This window comes from Scleropages formosus, chromosome 24 (assembly GCF_900964775.1).
Source record: "Scleropages formosus chromosome 24, fSclFor1.1, whole genome shotgun sequence".
Taxonomy (NCBI): Eukaryota; Metazoa; Chordata; class Actinopteri; order Osteoglossiformes; family Osteoglossidae; genus Scleropages; species Scleropages formosus.
This window is the reverse complement of record NC_041829.1, coordinates 5,496,955-5,524,313: the sequence shown is the minus strand read 5'-3', so window position 1 is coordinate 5,524,313 and position 27,359 is coordinate 5,496,955. Positions and strand designations below refer to the sequence as shown.

Below are 27,359 nucleotides of genomic sequence, written 5' to 3'. Positions count from 1 at the left end.
CACCTCTTCATCCTGTGTTTTCAAAAGCCATATTGTGTAAAAATATTTAAGCATGGACCTCCAGGACCTTGAAAATGTAGCAGACAAACACTGACAAATGATCAGCCAAGCATATCATTAAGTACACAGAATGAATAAGTATGAGTAAATAAATGACGGTTATGTAATATTAATAAAATGGTGAAACGGTGTGACACATTGGAAAGGGACTGTGCAGGAAGCAGTCGTGGGTGGGCCATGTTAAAACCTAAATAAAAAAGTAATGTCAGAAAACTATCACAGGCAGTGCAATCAAAATGAAGGAAACTTTTCGAATATGCAAATATGTCATTATGTGTTTATTCCTATACGAATATTCAGGTGTAATAAAACCGAAAATTTAAAATCTATGGTATTGCTAATCACTATTACAACAGGTGTGACAGTCTCTCTTTTTCAGGATTTCTAACTATAATATCAAGAAAATGCTGTGCTCCGGCATACAGTGAACTTAATTTGTGAATTTGCCCAGTTTTGATCTCCATCATATGCATGTATTTCAGCCCATTAGCGGAATATTACATTATTTCAAAAGAATGCTTGGTTTGTGTGTTTTTCATTTTAAAATGTAAAGGCTGGAAAACGGTGTTTCAATTCATGGCTTAAAACATTAATTAAAGGTGTTTTATGCTGTGCGGTTACATGATAACTCTTCATACAGCTAGTGCCTTTTAATAAATTTGAACTCCGGTATCATTTGAAAACAGCAAATTAGCTGCAGAGTAACTGCGATGATTTGCAAATTTGTTCAAAATTGTGTCAAAAGGCAGAATGTATTTCAATACACCGCTAACTGCGTTTAACTGAAAATATGGACACGTAGCGCAGGATCTAAGAGTCCGATTTTTAGGAATTTTATATTTATACTGTAGGGATTTGTATACACACTGGTATGTCACTGGAGCTGAAATCTTTTTTTTCTTTTTTTGAGACTGTAGAATGCAAATATGAGGATGTGAGAATATGAAGATATGTTAAATAATTAGAAAATGAGAATATGTTTGCAAAACCCCTCCAGTGACCCAGTACCATTCATACAGCGCAGCACTTGATAGGTCCAATATACTGTATGCGTGCATCCAAGTGCAGTTTTACATAATGCCATTGCTATATAATTTCAGAGTTTGGATGCAAAAGTGTGCACATTTTTCGCGGCGGTGCCGCCTGACAGAGGACGGAGGGGTGTGTGACGAATTCACACACTAAGAAAGGCAGCGCGCAGTTTTCCTTCGCCACATGCATACATCAGCTAAGAGCTGTCAGTGCAGAAGGCGGGAAGGAGTTAATATTTTATATTAGTGGCACGCTTGGCTGATGTAGGCGTTGACATCACCCTTGTACTCCAGCTCCTCTTCCAATCCCAGCTCAGCGCATCACTGTAGCATCAGGCGCATTTGGAGCATCTCCAGCGGGTGCGCAGGAGAAGAGGGGCAGGCTGCTCATCGCATCCTCGCAGTCATCCACCTTGAGGAGAGGACAGCTCGAGCCTGCACTTAGGCGACCGGAGCAGAGACCCCCCCCTTCCCCTCTTAAATATTTTGAAAAAAGTATGGAGAGCCTGTTGGATAACCCCATGAAAGCTGTCCTCTACCTGAAAGAGCTCACCACGATCGTGCAGAACCAGCAGAGTCTGATCCAGACCCAAAGGCAGCGCATAGACGAGCTGGAGAGGAAGGTGGAGGAGCTCGTCGGCGAGAACCGGCAGCTGAGGGAGCCGCTCCTCCTCCAGCATCAGCATCAGCATCAGCATCAGCACCAGCAGCCGCCGCCACCGCAGCAGCAGCAGCAGCAGCAGCATCAGCATCAGCATCACCACCACCACCACCACCACCCGTCCCCGCGCACCGCCAGCCCGCAGCCGCCGCTTCTCGTGCACCCGCACCCGGCTGCCAAAGCCGCGGCCGCGCTCCCCGCGCACGGGCAGCCCGCGCCGCCGCATCCGCAGCTGCAGCTCGTGCCCACGTCGCCGCCGTCCCCGCAAGGCGCGCAGTCGAGCCCCGAGTCGGCGGACGAGGACAAGAAGAGCCCGTGCTGCAAGTCGCTGGTCCCGCAGACACCGACGACGCTGTGCCGCTCCGTGGGACTCGCGCGGAAAGCGGAGTGAGTCCGTGATTATTCCCCCCACCGTTCGCACCCGTAGCGGAGCGCGTAGGTAGTTCGAAAAAGGCCAGTCCCGCAACAACAAACTTTTCCCGCCTTTTAAATGATCGCTTCCATGAACCCTTATCATCCGCAGTCATTGTCTTGTTCCCAGATCAGTCCGTTCCGCGTGTGAAATGTGAGCGTAGTTGGCTCTAATAGGAAAATTCTTAACAGGATTCACATCGACACTCACTGGGGGGCAACATTCATAGGAGGATTCATAACAAAAGGCTAAACGTGACTAATATTAATGCTCCGAACAGGGGTCGTGATGAAACACTTGTTGGGGGTCTCTGAGCTTCATCGCTCTTCATGGAAACACTGAAGCGTAATAACAACTCATGTCTTCATGAAACCATGCTGCACCTTTTTAGGGAATTATTGTTATTATGAGCATCTTACATGTGCCGTGTGAGTGGAAAGGACCGTCTTCGGATGGAAATTCTTCTGCATCACTGTCATTATGAGCACCGATGAAAGAAACAGGCCATTAGACCATTCTCTAAAGTGTGCTAATGTCATAGCCATGGCTTATTATTTCTCTTATAATTTGAGCCTCTAATCCCCTCTTCAAGTATAAATCATAAGCCTTTGACCATTAAACTCTTCTATTATTTTCCTCCCTAAAAATCTCTTTGAGTAAAGCAAAATTATAAGAAATATGAACTTAGATTTAAAAAAAAAAAAAAAAATCAAGCAAATAGTAAATAAAAAAAAAAACATCCATCAAGATAAATCACGATATATGTTCAAATAAAATACATGACTAAAGTTACAATTCCAGAATGAAAGAGGGATTCTTAGCACAATTAGGCATATTTTTACATATATGTATTGCTAAATCAGCATTTCTTGTTATCCGGTGTAACGAAAAGAGTACATTATATACAGGGCCCAAGATATAAAATTGTGACGTGAAATCTTTTGAGTTTTGCAACTTTCAGCTCTCTTTCCGAGGGCAGATAGACGAGTACATGGTGACACGCGGTCCCACGCAATCTCAGGGGCTGCTCCAATGAACAAGTCCTTCGGTTCTCTTTCACCAAGTCTCTCCTCAACAAAGAACCCTTTTTAAACTGCCAAAGTGACAAATGGGTTTTGAACCAACCTTGGATGCAAATGGAAACAGGAGAGGGCAGAGCGGGAACATTTTACGTTCAGGCTGGCGTTAACGATTAAATCATAAATTTTGTTTTAGGGGTTTAAGAAGTTTTGCGCTCCTCTGCTTGAGTTCTCAGTGGTTCTCCGTGTCGGAGGGAGACTGCAGACAGTGGCGTAACAAAGCGTGGAAGCACATCTCATTAGACTGCCTCTTTGAAGGTCCTGTCGTGGAGCTGAGCCATGCCTCGGGCTCTCTGGTGGAAGAGGTTTATCATAATCCTGAAAAAAAGGAGGAACATTCCTGGAGAGGCCATATGGCTGTTTTTGCTGTTCTCTGACACTTCAAACCTCAGACCACTTATCCAGGTTGGGGTTACAAATGTACCGTACGGTTGCATGGAATAGCATTGACTCATTTTAACACACCTTCCCTTTCCCTTTTGTCGAGCCCTTCTATCGTTCTTTATCTGGAAGCATTCGTCTTAAGTTTCAGGTGTCACGTTATGCAATTATTATTATGATAGTATATATTATTTTAATCATTTATGCTTGACACCCTTGTAGATTTCTTTTATCCTGCATAATCTGGTCATTAATGTGATTTTTTTTGGCAATAATTTGTGGTCTTAAGTCATTTGATCTGAAACTCGTTGTGTTTGTTGGTCGTCGTTGCCTTTATATTGTAAAAAATACAGCGAAAGCTCATAAGCTTGTCTCGTAGGACTCGTGGTATTAAACATTAATTCCGGAAAAAAAGTGTCTGTGTGCAGACAGATGGAGCAGATATCTCCATCCATGAAGTTTTCCAACACGTAAAAATCGTTTGTTTATTGTAACTGGCCTGACGAGCACTGCTGTTCCTAAATTCGCTGATATCACGTGGAGACTGTTTGTGTGGAAATGAGCCCCAAAGTCTATACATTTTTAGCATTATTTTTAATTGTATCCCGAGATTGCCTTATTGTTAATGCTGATTAATATTGGTGCTGGGGGTTAAGAGCTTCATGTTCCATTCAGTAATTAAATACCCGAAGCTATAGTACTAATTTTTAGGGTTTCAAAAATTCCTGTTTAAAAAAATCCTAAATCTCCTGCAGTAGCTCAGTGCCCAGTGTTCACACATTATATGCTTGCTCTCAAGGTTTATTCTAGATTCGAAATACAGTCGAAAGAAGGCTTACCTTGAAAATGCCAAACAAAACTATGTGTTGGATGTAGAACAATAACAGTACATAGATACCAGCAGGTTGTGGGGTCGAATTCTTTGCTTTGGTACTCACTGGATGGACCACGCAGACCTTCACCTGGGCTCATTACGAATGCTGACACTCTTCTGCTGCTGCGTGACTCCCCACATTACCTGACAGGTCTTAGCAAGGGTAAAACATGGGCACCGGCAACGCAGAAATGATATATAATCTCAGTTTCCCACTGGCCAGCATGGTAGCGTACATTTATTACACTGGTACGGGTCACTGTTTTACTGCTGCTGGCCGCACGTCTGTAGACTGAGTATACATCAGCAGATGGTACGGAAGCACAAAAAGATGAATGTATAGACCTTGACGTCCCTGAAGAAACAACAATGTTGGTCAGAAATGTCATTTGCGCTGTGAAAAATAATTGAAAGCAAACATTTAACTATAATAACAATCCTTCTTTTTTTATGTTTAGAATGTTACGGGATGTAAATCTTGTCTCCTGACACCAGCCAAGCCGTAAACCTTCGCCCTCAGCACAACACATCAACACGTGCCGTCAGCGTCAGGAACGTTGTTTTACACTTGCTGCTCGCTTTGATTAGCTCCGTCAGTATGGGACGAAGTAACGGAGAGCGCACAGACCCGTGGACCTTCGGGGACGGGTTCCAGTACCAGGGAGTGCCATCGATGCTTGAATCCTTCTGCCGTGCAGCGGTGCCTGTTTAGCACTTTCTAAGTTGGGTGTTTGTTGTAAAAAACGTCCTTGTCATGAATTTGCCCACAGGTATGTTGTCAGCATCAACAGGATTTTATTTTACTTCATTAAACCAAAAAAGACTTACTATGGGGGTATAGGTGTGTTATTAGGGGTAGCAAGTTGTGTGCTGGCTAAGGGCATTGAGCTTTAACCTGCAGTTTGCTGGTTCAAGTCCCTCTAATAGTAATGTTATAGTATTACTATTAGTGTAATGCTAACAGTAACACTAATATGTTTTTTGGTCTTAACTATGGCAAATGACTGCATATGAAGACACACACAGACTGAAACCACTTTTGCCAAGCGGGGTCACGGCAAACCAGAGCCTAACCCAGCAACACAGGGCACAAGGCTGGAGAGGGCACACCCAGGATGGGATGCCAGTCCATTGCAGGGCACCCCAAGAGGGACTTGAACCCCAGACCCACCAGATAGCAGGACCCAGCCAAACCTGCTGCGCCACCGCACCCCGGTCACAGGAAGACACTACAGATATATTAATGTTTGAAGGCATTGTATTCTGTCCTGCTTCAGATCTTTGTCTCTTTCAAATGAATTTTCCTTAGCAATAAAAATTCATTCGTATGAAACAGCCTATAAGGAGATGGAAACGGGTTTATTCTACATCAGGCTTTACACTTGTGTTCGGGAATATTCCATTGTTTTAAGAGGCGCAAAATAAATATTAATTGGTTCCAAGTGAAATGGCCTTTGAGGACGTGTGAAGAAACACAGTGTTCCAAGAAGAAGTTTGGTTTGAGGGGCTGTATAGATGAGATGGGGGGTAGAGCTCTGAAGGAACCCTTCATGGGTTAACCGTATGTCTTAACGGAGAAGCCAACTCCGAGAATCCCTATTCCCCATATCACACCCCCTACTCCACAGGGGTAGTCTCTCTACTCTCCCCAATTGCCCCCCACGCCCTGCCAGCCAATCCCTACCCATTTCCCATGGCGCTCATCTTCCCTGACATTGAGCTCCAGCCAGAACAGCCGTGTGTGTGCAGACTGGCTGCACCCGATCCGTCTCTGTTCAACCGGATCTGGGCCTCGGCTCCTGTACCCCATCCAGAGCCGGCGCTCGCCAACTCGCACCATGTGCCTCCACTGCTAATCGGGACCGCAGGGTTCTCTCACTCCTCCGTTGTGTGTCTTCCAGTAAAGCACACCTGAGGTGGCCCAGAGTAGACAGGGAAAAGAAAAATACATTGATAATCATTCATGTGTTTAAAAATGCGATTATGGGTGGGTTGTTCTCGCTAACCTTTCTCGGATAAAAAGCTGCCCCAACCATGTTCTGTGCTTTTGTAATAGTGAGAAATGAAAAATCCATCTTCTATCCCTTTTATTTCTTTTATCCTCTATCCCTTTTATTCCTTTTATTTCTGCCTTATGCAGATACTCGTGTGATGAACGTCGGTTCATACGGTGGAAAGAAACTAACTGCACTTAAGAATCGCACGTCTGCATCTAAGTCTCTTTCTCTTAGTGTGAAGTACACGTTGTATTTTCTATGAGTTGTACGTCGCTTTGGAGAAATGTTCAGTCTGTTGTGATCTGGGCTTAGAGGCTACAGGTTGAACGCTCGCTTAGTACCCTTGAGCAGGGTACCTACCCTAAACTGTGCCAGTAAAACTTACCCCACTGTAAACATGGGTAAATCGGTGTAAGTAGCTTAACGCTGTAAATTGCGTTGGAGGAAAATGTCAAAAAAAAAAGAGTAAATCTAAGCCGTCGCGCAGTTTGCTTTTGATTAAATTTCCCCTATGTGTTGTGTCGCAGTGTGTTTTAAACTGATGGAACCGGAAATTAGTTCATTATAAAACATACATTTATTCCATATGTATATGCACAAACCTTGTTTCTGAAGGTATGCACTTTAATTAAGACTTGGCGGTGAAGGTGGAGGAGATCCGTGTCGGCAACAGCGCTCTGGAGAGGGGAGCTGGAGAGCCTCATCTTGGCCCAGAAGGGGGACTGAGGGACTTCGTACAGATCATTTCCCAAAGTTAGGGCTTATCCGGGGTGGACGCTTCCAGTTTTTGTGCAGGCTTTAGCATAAACATTCAATTAAGGATTGATTTCTACTTGCGACACTAATACTGGAGAACTGGGACAAAATGCAATGTTTTTATGCAGCATCAAGACCGCATTTATTCGTAAAAATGAAAAAAAAAAATTGTAGAAAATATAGCGAGTCCCAAAGAGACACATGTTTCATGCCCCAGTTAGCCTCTGAAGCGAGCTCTAATCGGCTACTTTCCAGAGATCGTGGTGAGATGAAGGGAGAGAAAGAAACGGCACTGCTTGCCGGCCGCCGGGGTCCCCGGTCGAACCTTAGCCTGTGCTAATATAAGAAACTGCCATTTCCCGTAGCGGTGGTTTTGAACAACCCGAGTGTCCTTTCGTGTGCCTACCGTACACAGCTCCGTTTGGCATCACTGAGTCATTTGGTGGCACATCATGAAGGTAATACAGTTCTTGACCAGAATTATGCTGTTGCTTTATTACTACAGGTAACTCCATTACTGCGCCATTATTTAAGATTACCCCAGCCCCTATTGAATTCAAACCGTCTTTCCTGCTATTATTCAGACTGCTAACTCAGTGCCATGTTTTACAACCTCATGGGTTGAGGAAACATGTCTTATTATTTACTTGTGTGCCCTGGAAATTTCACGTGCAGATTTGATTGGAATTTTAACAACCCGCTCGAATGTCAACCTGACGACAATGTTGTGAAGCTGGTGTAACATCTCATCTCAGTTCCAAGGTTTTTTTTCAGGTTAACTGAGGAAATTGACATAACCGATCAGAAATTCCTGATTAAACACTACAGAGTTTTTTTTCTTAACTTTTATTGAGTGAGTAGTGCATGGTGGTGCAATGGGTGATGCTGATGCCTGAGCTGCAAGGTTGGGTGTAGGTTCAAATTTGGTTCAGGGTGTGAGGAGGTTGAATGTTTTCTCCATACTTGCAATCCAAAGACAAGTGAAAAAGGTAACAGTAAACCACTTCCGTACCCTCCCTTACCATGAATACCGTGCAGGTGGTTGCATGGTTGAATCCAATTCGGTGGCACTTTCCCTGTCATTATTATGAGACCTTTTACACTGTTAACTGACATGAGCTACAACTGTCTGTTGTCCCATTATTCAAGCCATCAATATCATAGATTCAAGACTTAAAGCAAAGAATGTTATTTGGAAACAACCGCAAAGAGCTTGTGAAATATTTACAGCATATGGACTCAGTCATTGGTGCTTCTTGACAGTTTGCCAAGTTTGCATTTATCTTCTGTCAGATTTTCAAATGCATAAGGATTAGAATTTAGGCAAGTTCTCAAAGTTAAAAAATGCACAAAGAGTTGCCAGATATAGAAATAGAACGCTGTAATGTAAGCATATTTTACCATACATAACACTGATAGTAAGTGCAATGCCCATAGTCCATTGGGACTCCGGCGTTGCATTCGTAAACTACTTTGCAAGCGGGACGTTAGGAATCTCATCATCGGTCATTGTTCTCCCCATCGCCCAGGAAATGTCAAGTGTTATAGCATTTTGACCAAGACAAATGGCAAAAATCATCTGCTCAACACCACTGTGCAGGACGAGGTGATCGGAGTAGACAGGAAACGTCCGATCCACTATTCTTCCAGCCTTTGCCCCCAAGTCAAGTATTGTAGGGGCCTTTTCATTCCATAGCCATCAACACACATTGAGTGTCCTGTCAAAAGCCTGGAAAACTGTAACTGGGTGGTGAAAAAACAGTATGGCTCGTTGTTGGCGGTCACGCAACCATTACGGAGTACATAAGGGATTATGGGTGAAGCAGCTGGCTGTGGGAGGAGGGGCTACTGAGCGTGGTATACTCATGCCCTTGGACACATATCTCAGTTATTCATACCTACGCACGCATCTCTGCCAGGCTGCGCCACTCCGGCTTGAGGGCACCTCTCGTAAACCCACCCCCCCCATCCTCTGAGCCCTCCCTGTCGTAAGATCGCGTGGGCGGCCGTTACATCATCGAGGGCAGTGGGAGGGACCCGGCCTCTTAGCGGCTGACGCTCTGCAGCGGGAACATTGTTTGGATGGGATGAAAAGGGCAGATAATCCACCAGGATCCACGGGCCATTGTACGCGACGCTTCCAAAGGGGGCGGCTCTGCGAGACAGGCGTCCGTAATCCGTCCATCCGGACCCGTGTGCCGCGTGGTGTCCGCCATCCCCAAGGGAGGTGCTCGGAACATGTCCACATTGCCTCATTTGAGTTTCCTCCTGTTCATATTTGATGTTTGCAGCGGCCTCCACCGCAGCAGATGGTCACAGCTCATATTCCAGGAACCGACTGATATTTATTTCAACATAATTTCTAAGAATATGTAAGAACAGAAAGGGTGACCAGAAGAGCGAGACGGCTCCTGCTTGTTCCTTTTGCAGAAGCCCGTAGAGCTCGTTTTCGGCTTTGTTTTTAAACATTAATCACTGAGTGAAAAACATTACCGAAAGAAGTGCAAGAGTGCCGAGGTCGCGAAAAACAAAACAAAAACAAAAAAAAAAATTGGATTGAGAACATTTTGCATAGGAACATTGGTGAGCACAGACAGACCGAGTGACTAGTGATACCTCAGTGCTCCTCCTCAGTTAGATGCACCACTTCCCGACCATCATCTTTCCCATAATCCTCCTGCGAGAGCATCAGAACAGCAATAAGGTCAGGCATCAGCTGTGGGATGAAGGATAGTTTCCTGCTTCGGTGGCTCCTCCTAGCGTCCCCGAACCACTGACAGCCCCGCCCACTGTGCCCCAGCAGCACCCGACAAGAGAATAAATCAGTTTAAGCCCCTCAGGCCTGCCTTAAAGAGCCCATCTAATGACGGCCTCCTCCAGCCTGCCAGCATTAATGACCAGGTCTGTTCCCCCTGCGCTGGAACAGCTGTTAAGAGCGAGCAGGGGTCAGGACCGAGCTCTCGCCTACAGTGATGTCAGCCATAAAGATTTCAAGAAAGCTCAACTCAACCCTGGGTTCGAGAAAGCAAGGAAGGGGCAGCTCACGCGTGCTGTGTTACAAAGACGTGAACGAGGGGGCGGCCTGCCTGGACGCTGGGACAAAGACCGGTCTTCTTGGGAGACGCTCTACAGTTGAGATCATTTATCGAAGGACGTGGTTTGTGTCATAATCAGCACAGATCGCCTGAGCTGAAGGCATGAAGTACAATACAGTAATACCTCGCCCTACGTCGTTAATTGGTTCCGAAAGGCGCGACTTAAGCCGAAAAACGACGGAAAACGAAATTACCCCTAAAAAACCAATTTAGACCCCCTATAAACCCCTAATAAGCATTCCCCTTAAGTGTATACACTTAAATTAATGGTAAAGAAAAAACAAATAACGCGGCGGAACTCGACTTTATCGAATACAATATATTATTTTATATATTTTAATGTTTGTTTTTATTTGATTTTACACTTTTTTATTGTTTTTAAGTGATTTTTTAAGTTTTTAACAATTTTTAATATGAAGACGAATTGTATTTTTCCATATATATTTAAGAAAACACAGACGTAAAGTGAAAATCGACGCAACACGAAACGACGTAGGGTGAGGTATTACTGTATGTAAGATGAACTGGACGGAGGGCGAAAAGAAGAGCTCAGGAATTATGATGAACGCAGACAAACTGCAACGATCCATGAAATGATCCACGCAACCGCAATGAACGTTGTTTCGTTTCACTGTGTGCTGTTGTACATGGTCCAAATGACAATAAAGCCTCTTTTGACTCTTGACTCTTGGCAATGAAAAATAATCTCAAGGTTTGCGGTATCATTTTATCAATTAATTATATTGACCATTCGACCCAGAAAAAATGTCATGACTTTGGTGCTTAATGTCGTTTTGCCCTCATAGAAATATATCCTGTAAAAAATGAGTGCGTTCATTATTTTAATGATGCAAGAGGTGCTCTCTCATTTATTCTGAGCCAGTCTTGTTGGGCCTGATGTTGTGGACATTTGCGCTGTTCCCCTCAGTGAAACAAAAACATGGAATGGTTCTGCTTCTCAGACACATTGAATTCTGGGATCAAACTGGGTTTGATAGAATGTCTGAAAATGGAAAGCATTTGAATTTGTTGGAACTGTATTTTTTTTTTTACAGCAAGAATTATCTTGCCGTTTTTGTTTTGCTTGTCATTGTCCTGAGTGGAAAATGCTTAAAATAGATGCTTTAGTGAAAAATATGCAAATGGGGAAAAAATGAGGAGCCTTTGGTGCTTCGTGTTTTGACAATATTCAACGGAAAATGCTTCTGCTGCTAAGTAGAGCAGACTTTTCTAGAAAATCACATGGATGTTCTAACATTTTTCCAGCGATCAAAAAAAATCTGTGTGGATAGTTATAAAATTCCTGTAAGTTAATGTCACCACCATGCAATTTCTGCCACTGAAATAAATACATTAATTAATTCTGTATTCCGATGTCCGAGGAGACCAAGCAGACTTTGATGCAGCGATAGGAGGAAAACTGTGTTACCGCAGAGCTCTTGAAATGCACGATAAAAAAGCAGATAAACACAATAAACAGGACATAAAACACTATAATATGAACCATTACAGTAAAAACGTACGGAATCATGTTATCAAAAACTGTAATAATTTCCATCGATAGGAATGTCAGTAACCCTTCTATGCCTGATCCTGGAGAACCTTCCTCCTGCACCAACATTGGACGACTTTACATTTAACCCTTTAGCAGACTCTTTTCTCCAAAACAATGTACAATGACTATTAACTATCATTTATCTTACACCTTTATCTTCAGCACGTTTACCTTTAAAAGTCTCTGACAGTGTTAGATGCGCTGCCGTAAACTCCCTACAGTGATCCATCCATCTGCAGTCACGCACACGCAAGGGGACCAGTTAACCTGATGTGCATGTGTTTGGACTGTGGGAGGAAACCAGAACCAACCCACAAGAACATAGGGAGAACATGCAACATCCACACAGATGGAGTCAGCTTCGAACCCCCGTCCAAGTGTACAGCCCAGCTGTTGGGGGGCACCAGCCTGCCCATGGGAGCTGTCTGCTTCTGCATGCAGGCTGACAACATTTAGACACGGATGCGTGGTGTCTGGTTGAGGTGCTTCTCAGGAGGGTGGCGGTGTTGCCAGTCACAGAAGGGCTGCCTACGTGCTGCATGTTCCATGTGTTAATATTCAGGTGCCGTGTCTAATTCCGACTCTGCAGCAGGCCCGCGGCGGCTCGGCGGGGTGGCGGCAGCAGCTCAGACCTCGGGGCTGGAGGTGGGCGGCGATGCAGGCTGGAGACACAGAGGCCAAGCCGGCACATCAAGCACGGTGCCCTAATGCGACGCCTACGATGGTCGGCAGTCTGGAAAAAGCACTCGTTTGATCGCTTCAGTAAAAGGAGAATAGGTTGCACTGGTGCATGGCGTCAGTTCCACCCAGTCACTTCCCATAGGAGAGCGAGCTGGTTTATAAGCGTGGAAATAACGTTGTCTAAATCAAACCCCCCAATCCAGCCTGATCCCCGGCGCGCAGTGCTTTATCAGCGATTATGAGCCTTTCCTTAGTCTCAGTCTATCCTGCTGCCTGGTGGATGTCTCTTCTTGTATGGAGGGGTGTGGTAAGAAATAGTAGAGTGTTTGGGGGCAGCAGGTGGCATAGTGGCTTGTAGGGTTTGAATCCCGCTGTAGTAATGGTCCATTCTTGAGCTGCATTCCAACCAGCAAATGCCAGTTTTGCCTCCATCCTTCTTTCGGGCAGCAGGGGGCGCAGTGGTTGAGCTTCATAAAGCAGAATATTCTAATTCTAGGGTGGAGAGAACATATACAGTACTCTGCAAAAGTCTTAGGCACTTAGATGTTTCAAAAATATTTGTTGCAGACGGTGATTTAATGTCTTCCGCGTTAGTGTCAATGGGAAAGAGCATATTTTAGATTTCGAACCATTCCTTTTGCGAAAACTTACACTATTACAGGAAGGGTTTTGTAGGCTGTTGAAGAAAGAAATCACACACACAGCCAGTCCGCTGCAAGGCACCCCGAGCGGGACTTGAACCCCAGACCTGCCAGAGAACAGGCCCCGGCCAAACCCGCTGCACCACCACACCCCCTTCACGTGTGGCTTACAAATATAAATAAAAAATTAAACAGTTCCTTGAAGTCTAAAGTTAGCATCCGACAGCTGCAATGAATTAAGAGAAATAAGGATGACAACGGATTCAGGGATTCATGAAAGAGTAAAAAAAATCACAGACAGGCTACTTGACTTATTATTATGGGGTAATGGAAGAGAACAGTTAAATGATCGTTTATGAACACATGTCATGCTTTCTCACTCGGTGCCCATGTTCTTAATTTCAGGAAGTCAGTCCATAAATAATCCACTTAATGAAGAAAACTGACACAAAGCCAAATGAATAATGTCCATCTTAAAAAAAAAAAAAACCCGGTAAAAGTGGTGGCCTCAGAATTCCAACGGCTGAAAGCCATTCTGCTTCCCTTATGAAATTATTAATGTCACCGCTTGCCTTTAACCCTAACTGAAGAACGGCCGCACCTCTCCACCTTTTAAAAAGGCACAAATTAAACAAGACAAAAAATAACTAGTTCCCTCCAGTATAAGGACGTGTTTGGGGCAGATGAGCGTAACGGGGCATGCGGAGATGTGACGCGGAGAACGCTCGGAATGCAAACGCAAGGTGCAATTTAAAAACGCAATTTGTTTTGGAGTGATAAAATTTCAAACATCCCAAGACTAATGCTGCTTTCATGTGGCTCTAAATGATGTATTTTTGGCTCTACAGTGTTTATTAGGTTGTTTTACCCTGCTGAAGTTAATGGGATTTTTGATGAAAGCTCCGCCAATTTGTAAACAAATTGCATTAAAAGGCCCGACACCTCCTCGGCGCGGTCCGAGGGCTCCTGCGGCACATGCCAACCCTGGCACCGGCCAACTCAGTATTCCAGCACCGCCGCCAGCGTCCTTTACCTCTAATTATGGTACGGCAGCGGATCCGGCCATCACGAGCTGCACTTTCGAATTGTGGCACGTGGCTTTCAGCCTCCCTGCATTTTACATTTATTCCACTTAACAGACACTTTTCTCCAAAGCGACTTCCAATGAGCTCTGTGTAGTGTTATCGTCCCACACACCTTATTCACCAAGGTGACTTACACTGCTAGATACACTACTTCTAATGGGTTACTCATCCATACATCAGTGGAACACACTCTATCACTCACACACTATGGGGGAACCTGAACACCATGTCTTTGGAGTGTGGGAGGAAACCAGAGCACCCAGAGGAAACCCACACAGACACAGGGAGAACATGCAAACTCCACACAGACTGAACAAGGATCAAACCCATGTCCTCCTGCACCACCCAGGCACCGTGAGACAACAGCGCTGCTCGCTGTGCCACCGTGCCGCCCATATTGTGCTTTTTTTTTTTTTTTTTTTTTTTAAAAAGACGTGCTGTTAAAAAGCAACTTTCGGACAAGCTTTCCTTGAGTGTTGGCTTGAGCAGCAGCCAGGACTGCAGGACTTTCCGTGGCACCATTAACAAATGCATAATACAATGAGGCCTGGCAGATTAGGGGCTGATGTACATCTCCTGTAATGCCGGCGAGGAGGTCGTTCGGTCCGCGCCCCGCCGCTAGATGAGTCTCTCTAATGCAGCGCTTAAGCTCCTGATGTAGCTGCAGTGACTCTGAGTGCTGGAGAAGAATAATGAAGAGTACGCTGACATTGTGAGTCAGGAGGAGCACTCGATGCGGGCTGTCCTGTGCACTGAGACTGTGGGGCTCAAGAAACAGTGGCTTTCATTTTAATACACTTCATATTATGTGCCACACGACACGCTTAATATGACTGAACTTTATAGTCAGGCTCTTCTGAAATTTGTTTCGCACCACAGCGGCTCTATCCTTCACACACGACGACCCATCACACATCAAGGGCGAAAAACACAAAGGTATAGGGGAGAAATTATGAAATAAACACTCAAAGACCTATTTGAGAAATGTAATTGCTTGGGAAACAACAGAAGTCTTAAAGCTATCGAATCCGGACCTTACAACTCCAAATCATCTGTTTGAAGGCATAACTAAGTATTTGCTGCATGGCTCATATGAGGAAGAAGAATATATAAAATATAAAGCTATTATTTACATAATTTATATGTATCTCACATTAAATAGGGGGGCGTGGTGGCGCAGTGGGTTTGACCGGGTCCTGCTCTCTGGTTGGTCTGCGGTTCGAGTCCTGCTTGGGGTGCCTTGCAATGGACTGGCGTCCTGTCCTGGGTGTGTCCCCTCCCGCCTTATGCCCTGTGCTGTCAGGTTAGGCTCCGGCTCCCTGCAACCCCACATGGGACAAGTGGTTTCAGATGATGTATGTATTTTTCCCTCAAAGACCTTCATCATGGGATGCCTACAGAGCAGCCAATCAGTTGATGCCATAACGCCGTCTCGGAACACCGATCTAAGGTCACTGCTCCGTGGCGACTGGTTTGGATGTCCTACTTGTTTTTAAAAGTGCTTCTCAGTCTTCTGACCTACAAATTACCTTGTCAGACTTGCATTCACATCACAGGTAGTGTAAAGAGGTTAAAGCAAGACACTTTGGTTCAGAACACTTGTACACCTATTACACAGGTAACAGGATTGTTCCTACTGTACACACTACAGACGATTTAGAGTCACCACTTCACCTGAAATGCAACTTTTAACTGGGCGATCGCAGTTAGAACCTGCAAACTCTACACAGATTGATCTGGATTCAAACCCACACATAAGCATCCCATAGACTATGAGATGGCAGTGCTACCTGCTGTGCCACTGTGCCACTGTAGTTTACATCTTCAATTAAAAATGTTACATGTTGCTGTTCTTTTTTATGTTATTTTCATTCATTCACTCATTCATTCATTATGAGTGATGTTTTAATACACATTGAAGGTATTGAATGACTTGTACAAATTTTTATTAACAACTTGCGATTTCTCTGAACTTGCAGAGTTAGTAAATATTGTTTGCTTAAGCAAGAAAAGGGGATATAAATTGTAATAAGGGTTAGTGTTCATGGAAAGGAAGCCAAACATCCTCACAGTTGATGTGAGATTGAAACGGAGCTCAGATGCCAACCAAACCTGTCAGCACAACATTCTTTCTAAGCTGAAGGAGAATTTCCTTAACTGACATCCCACTTAAAAACTGGAAACATCACCGGAAGAGAGAAAAATGCAGCCATGACTCTGCACTTTCCTAATTTACCAAAGCATTAATACAGCATTGTTGTAAAATTCTTTGAATTGATGAAATAAACAGATTTTTTTTTTCTTTTTTTTTTTTGCTGCGTAAACATCATTTATCCCTCACGCAAGTGCTTTTCCGTCACAGATTTATGCTGCTCGTTCAGCAAACGGAACAAAATCCGTAACGTCTCTGTCTGTGCGAGTGCGCCTCGTACAAAAGGCACCGTCGCTGTAAAGCGGTTGATGGAAAAGTTATAATTTGTCAAGGTAAAAAAACCCGACCGTTCATCCAGACACATTTAATGAATAAGTGCTGGAACGACTTTTTTTCCCGTGCTCTGCGAGCTTTAACTGCTGCCATTTGTCTGACGCCCATGTGACTCCGGACACCGTCGACTCCCCCGTTACAATTAAAATCCCATTGTTGTGTCACGGTCATTGGAAAAAACACAATTGCGACCCTCATTAACAACGATAATTAGTTGGGCTCGCCTTGCCGTTTCCAGGTCCGATTGGCCATCGGTGGTTCTTTTGCCAGCGAGAGGGAGCCTGGCTTTATCAGCAGCTTCTGCACTGTGCCTTGGTTGTGGCCACTGGCCATGGACATTTGGGTGTCCATACCCGCACTCGCTGTGTCCTCTCTTAATAAATCCCTCTAAAGCCTACACTGTGCTTGTGACCTGCCTGGTGGGGGAAGCAAAATGTGGTGGTAGTGATGTGGGGGGTCGGGTCATGCGTGGAGCAAATAGCCTTTTTTCTTTGCGGCAGCCTGCTGTCTGTTTTATTGGCCACGCTCCGTGACATTGTGAGTAATCTAGCGAATCCCTCCCAATCCATTTCAGGTCGCTCTGCCGCGCGTGTCAGGGTTCGGGGCTTGGGGGTGGTGTGGGGGGATGCCACGAAAGGACGGGAAGGCCGTGCGTTTTTCTGCCTTCTGTCGTTTCTTCGAAGGACGATGCTTTCGCAGCGGAACGGCGAAGGGCTGCCAGGGCCCACACTGAAGTAAGCACCCCTTTTAGAACGTGGAACCTGTCGTTATTTATGTCTCGGGAAACGAAGCGACCGATTACCTCCGCTCGGAGCCTTGCATCGAGGCGGCTCAGCAGGTGTCCTCTAAACCGGTGCCGTCAGGACCATCTGCTCCTCGCCTTCCTCTCCGGGTCTGGAGATGCTCCAGCGGTCGCTGCGCCCCAGGCCTGCAGGCGGTGGAGAATCCAGCATGGGGGGCGGTGGCGCGAGAGGAGCCACCGCAATGTCGCACATCCACTTGGACGCCGAATCTGTGATGACGCCGGCGTTTCATTTCGACATCCCGGTCCAGCACTTCTTCACCATGAGAATCAGATTCAGGAAAAAAAATGCTTCCAAATTGAGCGTACACCTCTACTAATGTTCCCAAAAAAATCAATTTTGAGCATCCTCACGAAGACGAGATTTAACAGTTATTTTATTATGATTTAACGAGTCATTGATTTACTTTCATAGTAGAAGCGTGGTAATATTTCACCACACTGTCTGCACACAAGAGTGGATTGAGGGCATCCAAGGCGTCCTCAGACAGGAATGTTGGGTCTCGTGATTGGCAGAGATGTGAACTGAAGTCCCCCCTTGGTGACTGGGTGCCTTTTACAGGGTGAAGCACATTCCTTCCTAGGGCTGAGAGACGCGTGTCCTGAGATGTGAGCCCTCCGGCGGTCACAAGGCACATCCGTGTGCTCCGCTTCAAATGCCACCCACTCCTCAGTCTTTCCAAGGTCAAGGTCATCCCTACCCAACTGCAAGCCAGTCCTTGCTGTAAACACCGAGTTAGAGCATTATATTCCCTTCCATCCCATCAGGATTACTGTCATTTTTCTTCCCGTTCTCGCCATGCCGCTGAAGGGTTGCAGTATCATTGAGATCTCCAGTTTCTCTGCAGTCTGGCCAAGCTCCAATGTAACGCTTTGCAAATCATATAAAGGCACGGTCCCCTTTCCTGAATGTCAAGGTATTCATTTTCATTCATAAGAATCTGATATGGTTCTTTCCCTCATTGTCCGCTTCATTTGGCATTCTGGGTACGCTCTGCCTTCCTCGTACTTACCTCCGCTGAAGGGCGGTCCAGACGCTGGAACAAAAGAAAGCAGAAGGTGACCGTCTCTGGAAAACGTTACTGATACAAGCGTATCACTAAAAGGAAAGCAAAGTCTAAATTATATCGCGTTTATACACACAGACAAACATTTTATTGCTTTTATGATCGGCACAGAGTCACAGCAACATATAGGTTGAGGAATGAAGAGTTGCACCGAGAAATTTTTTAATATCTTGCATATAATTTGTTAATTATGTATTTTTTCCTTTTGTAGCGGAGGTTAGGATGCGTCTCTTCTCTACGCCGTTAGAACTGTTTAACGCTAAGTCAGGCTGAAGTGTAAGTGCACAGAGTGCGGCATCTTGCTGCTCATTTGTTTGCAGTTTTCAGTGTCTGCACTTATCAGAACAGTGGCTTGATCCTTGTTACAGTGATAATCAGCTTACCGTAACTCCGCAGCTTAGCTCATTATTCATGATAATAGTCCAGTTGTGCCGATGTTTTATCTCATGGCGCGGATACTGACGGCCAGTCCTTCCTGTTGTGTCCTTCCGCAGAAACCAGACGGTCCTCCATCAGTTCTGCTGCCCTGCCCCAGAGGCTCCAGAAGGAGACATCTCCAGCTGTTCCTCAAGGTAAGGGGGTGATTCCTGACACCGGAACGGCTCAGTGGTTGTCATTGTGCGTCCTGTTGCCAAAAAATGAAAACGTGAAGCTCTCAGCATCGCAACTGCTCTCATTGCATCCATATTGGAGTGGTTGTAAGTCTCTGCGTTCGTTCCCCACCCGTGTCTTACCCATCATTCTTATGATCTGCACATGCACACACAAAAATGCGCATACTATTTATCTGTAGTTCTGAAATATGTTAAATAATAATAATAATAATAATAATAATAAAAGCAACAATGAGGAAAACTGCAGATTTGACATATACTACTTTCTTCTTATAGGAATCTTTCATGCCAGTCTTTAATGGCATTAAAACACTCAGCAGTGCAACCTGCTGTTTGTGAAACAGCAATTTTTGAAGGACCCGTATACAGATGGACAAATCCAAGCAAATATTTAGTCAGTTCCTAAATTAAACAAAACCTGATTTTTTTTTCTGGCCGCTTGTCAGGAACCTCGAAACACTGAAGTGTGGAACAGGGACAACGACCACTCAAGGACGAGCGATTCCAGAAATAAATCATTTAATACATCACTTGTAAACTCAGTTTCTGTAATTATGAAATATGTTATTATTTTCCCTTAAACTTTTGCTCCACATAGGGTTAGTTGGAAATTTTTTAATTTTTAAAATATATGCATTACTCTGCTCAGATCTGAAAGTAGTATCTGTTCAGAAATTGCTTCTCCATATGAGTGTTCGTGGGATTTAAAAAAATTGCAAGACTTGCTATACTGCATAATGCCTGCAGTAAAATTGCACGTCCTGCAAAGAAGATTTATGATATAATTTGTGGTAAACACAAACAATGGATGCATCATTAAGACACAATTAAGACATATTGATCAGTATGAGAACCTGCACAGTGCAGTAACTGGAAGGTGAGATATGAGCGGTAATTAAGTCCGTCTGCGTCTGCATTAAAAAACACCTCGTGCGCCATCACCAGCTTTCTTCCAGAAAGGGCCGCTCTGAAGTCTCAGATAAACCGCGCTTTAAAAACAGTTGTATGAGCAAATGATTACTTTTTATGCAAAGAGAGTGACAATAGCCTATTCCAAGGTTCCTGTCTTGGTTTGAGCACAGAAAAAGCTATTTCTTAGATAAGCGCTAGTCGTGCTAACTTATAATTGAGATCCAATGTCCCTCTTTTTGATAGGCCCAAATAGGAAGAGATTTCAAACTCGAATTACTGGCATGGAATTTTCTCCCAAGTTGCGAATGTCAATTAGAATATCCCGTGCGGCTGAGCAGCGTTATATAGGCGGCTATGTCACCTCATCTCCGCTCTGTTCTTCAGGAAGAGTACACAAAACTGAGTTCCTCTTTAGAGGTCAGGAAGTGAGTTACGCACGAAAACGTAAAGTAGCTTTTACCCATGGATGAGAAGCACCGAGTGAAGAAGAACCGAAGGGTGGAACGCACGCCGATCCTCACGCTCAGCCTGGCTGGACTCGTGAAATGATGCGCATTGCAACGTGACCCTAGAAAATGACGGGGATAGAGACGTGAGTGTGCCCAGTGAGGCCGTGCCCGGAGCAAACCACTCCGAATGGAGGACGCCGAGCAGTGTGCGCATTGCCGGTTGCAGTTGCGTCCCCCCCACTCCCACTCCCACTCCCACCCACACCCCACATCCTTTGTCATTGTTGTTTTTAATTTCAGTGCTGTGAACTGTCTGTCAGAGGTTGCAGTCTCCGAGCGATAATTTAGTCGGCTCCTTCACGCCACCACTGCCATCCTTCGCTGTCACGACCACATCAGAACCATCTGAATGCCCTCTAACTCCTAACCCCCTCAGCCCATACACCCCTCCCACAGCGGCGCCCAAGATCATAGATCATATCAGCAGTTGCGGAGGGGGACATATCATAGAATCTTTCATCCCCTTTGAAGAAACAATGTCAGCCAAATGTGGTTCTGACAGCATCCCCACGCTGTCTTCGAGTTCTACACAGGTGCCCCTACTTAGCCCAGTGTGATGTGCTCCTCTTGAATGAATTAAATGAACAACGAATCTGAACAAGTGAATCTACGCATGGCGTTTTGGTGTGACTTGGGGATATCAGGATGATGTTGTTAGTTTTCTGAAGTGTTAATGCTGTAGAAATAAAGCACATGGTCCATCCCTGTGCAATAAGGTGATCTCACAGTGCAAGGAGCCACCAGTGGGTATCAACATTATCAAAGGACACTTGACACTTGAGCATTGTTGGGTCACAGACACGACCGTATTAAAATTAACACTGGCACTGAAGTTAGGTCAAATAAAAAAAAAAAAAACTGTTTTTACTACATTATAGACTAGCAGTGAACATCCTATATCTTCTATTTCCTCACAACTGCAAACAACTGATTTATATATGCAATGCATCTGCTATTTGGTAATGATGAGAGCTATAAAAAGCCCCAGAACCATAAAAAGTGTGGGAAAGATTGAAATCCCTCCTGCACAGAGAAGAGCTTTAGTGAAGAGAACCAATAAACCAGATGAAAGAAACATACATCTCTGAGTATTAGTAATAATTCTAATCTTCTGCCCTAAGGTGTTTGTTCCTTGAATAGCACTCATGGAATAGATTAGGTTCCAGTGAAAATCACGTTACAGTATACATTTCTTTCTTTTGTGTTGGCAGTACATAAATAAATAAATTGCAACCGAGCTGCTGGAAGATTATGATTTGGCGGCGAGCCTAAATAACAACTTATATTTTTTATTTTCTATAATATTGTCCCTCCATGAAGAACTCAAAAAGTAGCAGGAATATACGGTTAGTCCTGGATAGGGATTCTCCATTGAAAACTCTTCTTTTCTCTGAATCTGGTTATGTAATAATAAACTCAGATAAAATTACTCTCATCTCTGTATGAAACTAACTACATGGGATCTGTTCCCATCAAGCAACCCTAATGTGTCCTCCCAATTTCTATATAATTAAGTATGTATTATAGCTAACACGTTTTTTTTGTTCTCCCACGATCTAAGTTGCTATACGTGTTAGTTGCTATGCCACTTGCTATACTGTACGTGATCCCAGTTGCCAAGCGGTTTACAGCGACAAAACTTATTATCATGCCTGTTACTGCATTTTAAAATTAAAAATCAATTTACAGCAAGAGTCCAAGTTAGCAGCAGTAGGTAAATTACAATTTTTCGTAGTCCACTTGGTAAATTCTCATAAAAAAGATATTCAGCTTTTTCCAGTACAAAACAGAGATGAGGCCTCTGGTCAGATTTGAAATATAGTGCATTATAATAAATATAGAATATCCTGAAATTTCAGTGGTTTCTTTCAGTTGTATTTCCCCACTCTCAAGTGCTGGCTTTCTGTGTACAAATGATTGTTTAGAAGGGTACAAGCTGAACTTTTTTGACATGGTCCTGAAGCTTTTGTGCCTATAAATAGACATTCTTCTAAACTGGTGGTTCATGAAAACCAGCTCAAATTGGATCTTATTTTAACTGTAACAGTATCCTGCTTTTTTACCCCACAGGAAGTAAACAGAGCTGTTAAACTGTGTGTGTTTTTGCTTGTCTGCATCATGACTCAGATGCGTCTAATGCTGTTACCTTATGACCGTATGCTTGTTCGCAATAGCCGTTCATTTGCCAAGGTCGGTGGAAAGTCCGCTTCCATTCCATTTGTGATTGGAGGTAGTAGAAAAGACATCACCATGGTTTCTCAGCCCACATGTCTGTCTTTGTGTTACCCCAACTGTCTTTCAGAAATTTTCTTTAATCATCTCGGCATGTGTTCTCTTTGGAGATGGATGAAGCTGCTCGCTGATGGTTGCTTGAGGTCATCAGTTGACAGCCTTGTGTGCAAAAGTTATAGAGTTAGTTACAAGCGTTTCTTCAGTGGGTTAACCTTATTAACCACATGGGATTTATTTTGGGGCTTTAGCTTCATGGAATTATCCACACAGGGTTAGCCTTAGTGGTTTAGCACTGTTGGGTAGGTCTCATGGGATTAGCCTCAGCAGGTTAGCTCCAACAAGTTAGCCTCATTCTCATTAGATACATAAGACTTACTTTAGAGCTATAGACTCATGGCATTAGCCTCAAAGAGTTACTCTCAGGTTAACCTTGGTGTGTTAGCACTACGGGGCAGCCTCGACAGGTTAGCCTCATGGGGTTTTCCTTGTTGCATCAGCCTTAACATGTTAGCCTCAGACTGTTAGCCTCATTAGATTTACTTTGAGATTTACTCAAAGATTTACTTTAAAGCTACAGTTTCACAGGGCTAGCGCCACAGGATTAGCCTCAAGGGAGGTGCTTTAAAAGGGGCATCTGGTAGTATAGTGGTTAGAGCTGCTGCCTTTGGACCCAAAGGTCATAGGATTGAATTGCACCTCCAGCTGTACTACCCTTGAGTAAGGTACTTACCCTAAATTGCTCCAGTAAAATTACCCAGCTGTATAAATGGGTAAATAATTGTAAGTCACTATGGAGAAAACCATTAGATGAATGTAAAAGGGTTCGACTCATGATATTCACCTTACGAGGGGAAACTCTATGGGGTGTGTCAGTTCTCCAGCTTTTCCTTTTCATTGCGGCAAAGAGGTATGTGAGTTATTAACCAGTTGAGCACAGCACAGTATTAGCAATGCACAGTATTTTTTTGTGAGCCCTGCAAATCCTTGAATTAACTTTGGACACATTTTCTTATTCTCTCTTTTGTGCCTCATAAAATCCATTAGGTTCCTCAGAGACCTAATCTTTAACGGGAGAATGTCTCTAGAGATGTAATTGGCTGTGTAAATATGGCTTTGTGAGTTCAATAAATGGCTGTATTGAAATTTGCAGAACATATTCAGTACTGAACGTTTTCTCGTCTTTCTGAGAGTATTCATGTCAAACCGAGTACAGAATATAAATATGTCCTTTTATATTACTCTGTGATATTTGCTTTCATATTTAGTAAAAATTATCGTTCTCTTTAATTGACTAATTGCAGCTGTTGATAGAAGTTTTTTTTTATTGTGTCAGACTCAGCATCAAATTGCAATCTAACTGAAGACCCCTCGTGTCCTTTTCACTGTGACCGTGGCATCGTAAAGACATACTGTACATGGAAAAGCCTCCACTGGGTTGTGTCCTTCGGCTGTGCTCCGGCTCTCTTTTGGCTCCACCCGCCTAATGGAAGTGGATAAGTCAGTAGTATTTGGCAGACATGTACTATGTGTAAACTATTCCCTGATGTTGCAGCCCACCCTCTAGTCCACCAACCCAGGTTGTCTAGCAGATCAATCAATCCAATTTTTCTTGCTCTGCCACTGAAGGACTTAATTGTTTCCTTTGCAAGGTAAATGCACAGCATGCACTGTAGTTGCAGGATTATAGCAGAATTTGGTGTGTGTAATCAGACTGGAAAGACTAGATTAACTGGAAAGGTGGCCATGACTACATTAAGTGAAGGAATATGGCAGTTCTTCTATGTAACATACAAATATCTTATTCTTGATAAATTTATCAAAAATACTGAACATTAAACCTGAATAGGTCTTATGCATCAGGTAAAACCCATCTTCTGAGGGTCTGAAAATGCTCTGAAGTTTTTTTGGACAAATACTTTTACAAAAGCTTGGCTTTATCTTTCATCCTACATATTCCACTAGGAAAATTTTAATTCTCATAAGCAAATGACAATTTTTACAATTTTGTTTGGTTTTGTTTTAAATGAGACCACAAAAATTTAGTAAAATATTTGAGACCATGCTAGCTTGTTCAGTGCTAGGTATTTTACATTAACATCTGTTTGTTAAGCAGGTAACTTCTTACAAACTGAGAATTAGAGAGAAGAATCTTTTGCAGACTTGTAGTAGACTCTTATAGAGACTCAGAGAGTGGCCCACTTCTTTGGACTGCGAGAGGAAACCAAAGAACCTGGAGGAAACCCACACAAGCATAGGGAGAATGAGAATGATTTTATTGGCCAAGTGTGCTGATGTACACAAGGAATTTGCTGTGGTTCTTGATGCTTCCAGTATTTACAGACAACAAACAGCTGACACAGAATTACAGAATAAATTAATACCATATTTACAGAGAACATGCAAACTCCACACAGGCTGAACAGGGATTGCACCCACAGTCCTCACACAGCACAGGTTTTGTGAGGCACCTGTGTTACTTGCTGCAAAATATCTCCAATGCAGTAAATCTTGGGTTACATTTACACAGTTCCAGTTGGTACACAACAAAAAGCCACTGTCTGATAGCCATCTGTCCTTATTTATAGTGAACTGCTGCTTTCAGTTAATGAAGTTTATAGTTACCCAGGAGCCCCAAGTGCAGCTCTGCTAATGAGATCATCTGCAGGAGGTCCACTATGACCTAGCCCTAGAGGAAACTTGAAGGTTCTGGGTCTTCCAAGCCCCAGTGGTCTGTGATGCCATTTGGCCTTGGCATGTTGCCTGTCTCACCCAAGAGGAGACAGCCCCACTCAGTGAGGTCAGTCGAAAGATGAAGGGATAGAACAGCGAGACAACATGTAGGGTTTAGTGTTGATTCCCCTACATCCATGGCACAAGAAACTGATCTTTGCAGCACCATCTCTGACATTTTACAAACCTGACATTTGCTGTCTGCATGCAGGGGAGTTCACTCCATGTATGTGTTTTGCTGCAGTATGCATCAAACAAAGAGAGATTTCAAGAGCAGCCTTTGTTAGTGCAATTACTGTTGCTTCTCAGGATGCGACAAGACTGAATTCACGTTTACGCATCATAAAGCAAAGCATTTTGGAACAAGAATCAGCTGGAACACAAGAAACCGTGTAAACAAGCATTGCATTTCAGGCAGCAAAGGAGAAAAGATGTACTGATACAAAGTTAAATCTATGTGATCTGTTATGGCAAATCACATACAGAGCTTTGCACTGAATTTGTAAACAACACTCTAAAATATGGAAATTAGGGTTTTTTTTGGTTAAATATTCACATTTTCGTTTATTTATCTGGCTGAAGATTTTTTTCAAAGTGACATGTCCATTTATACAGTAAATGAGGACAAAACACCCTGAAGGTCATGGCCTTCTACATGCTGTGATGTCAAAATCTGGCTCCTGTTCTCCTGAGAAAGCTTCTGGTTTCCCACTGACTGATGTGCAGGCCTTCAGCGAATGGATCCCAAGGCCACTTGGATTAAATTTGAGTGTTGAAGCACCAGTCAAGAGCAGCAGCTTTGTTGATAGCTAACAGCAGTAACCATTGTAGCGATCAGCCCGGTAAGATGCTCATGATTGCTTTCACAGGGAAGAGATTGGGTCTCTTAGCTCCAAATATAAACAGACAAATAACAATGGCCATTGTTCCCAGCGATGCATCATCGTAGTACATTTCCAACTAATGCACCTTTTTTATCTCATGTCATTTCGTTTTCATCTTGTAAAGTGCATCTCAACAATATGTGGTATGATAATCAGCTCCTGCTGTTTGGTGTAATGACCTTAATTGCATTTTAGAATCAATCATGCAAAATTAGTCATTTATGCATCCTGTTTTATATTTATTTCAATTAACAAAAATGATTTCATTTGCCTTTGCAGTTTAGTTGTGTTTTCCTGCTGATGAATTTACAGTTAGTTTTGTTTTTTCCAAGTAAAAACTAACATATACAATTTCTTGTGGTAAGTGACAATTTTATGACATTTTTTTTTTTTTTTTCTTATCAAAAATAGCATGCTGAGAAGGAATTTCATCTTCCTGGTTGTCCTGAGAATATTCTGTATCTGTTTTAAAGAGGATATATAGTGTGTATAGTGTACGTACAGTTTAAATACACATTTCTCACGCGCTGTTAACTGTTTTCGTTGTTGTTGCTCATGGAACACTCACAAGTAATAAAGCATGTGGATTTAAAAGGTGAGATGCACTGTAATTCCTCCCTGCATTACATTGTAAGTGCTGTAAAAACCTCCTGCTGACATTTCCGATTTGAAGCAAGTTGCATTTTATGCTGAGATGGTTCTGAACTCTTGAACCCTTCAGTCCTTACCTTTAAATAAGAGAGTGGCTCCTAAGAAACATGATGTCTTGAAAGAGAGGAAGAACCTTTCTTTTAAATGTAAATTCTAGAGATTTCA

At 43.5% G+C, this 27,359-nt stretch overlaps 1 protein-coding gene across 1 annotated transcript in view; it reads left to right on the top strand.

Moving 5' to 3' along the window:
• Positions 1–1,624: 1,624 nt before the first annotated feature.
• The window catches only part of LOC108936599 (IQ motif and SEC7 domain-containing protein 3-like), a 101,875-nt gene continuing 76,140 nt past the window's right edge, over positions 1,625–27,359 (top strand). Inside the window, exons 1-2 of the mRNA XM_029248846.1 lie at positions 1,625–2,139; positions 19,157–19,234. The gene's annotated coding sequence lies outside the window, so the exon portion shown is untranslated. The remainder of the gene's footprint in view (positions 2,140–19,156; positions 19,235–27,359) is intronic.